This window comes from Scylla paramamosain, unplaced genomic scaffold (assembly GCF_035594125.1).
Source record: "Scylla paramamosain isolate STU-SP2022 unplaced genomic scaffold, ASM3559412v1 Contig114, whole genome shotgun sequence".
NCBI lineage: Eukaryota > Metazoa > Arthropoda > Malacostraca > Decapoda > Portunidae > Scylla > Scylla paramamosain.
Window position 1 is genome coordinate 46984 of NW_026973779.1, and position 517 is coordinate 47500.

Here is a 517-nt window from a genome sequence, read left to right on the forward strand (position 1 = left end):
TCTTTCACTTGGGAGAATTTTTATCTTTCTTTATCTCTATTTTTTTTTTATCTTTTCTTTATCTCCACAGAATAATAATCACGATAATAATAAGCATAATAATAATAATAATAATAATAATAATAATAATAATAATAATAATGATACAATAATTATTATAATAATAATCATAATAAAAACAACAATATTAATATTATTAATAATGATAATAATAATAATAATAATAATAATAATAATAATAATAATAATAATAAAAATAATAATAATAATAATATTAATAATAATAACAATAATTATAATAATAATGCATTTGTCTATATCGTATCTTTTTTCCTTTTCAAGTGTGGCTCCAATGGAGCCGGGTATTATTTTATACTGGCAGCAGTATACTGGCCGCCTGTTTACTTTGAGGAGGTATACTTGGTAACAGCCTTGGTGCCTTCAGAAACAGCGTGTTTTGCCAGTTCACCAGGCAGAAGAAGACGGACAGCGGTCTGGATTTCCCGGCTGGTGATGG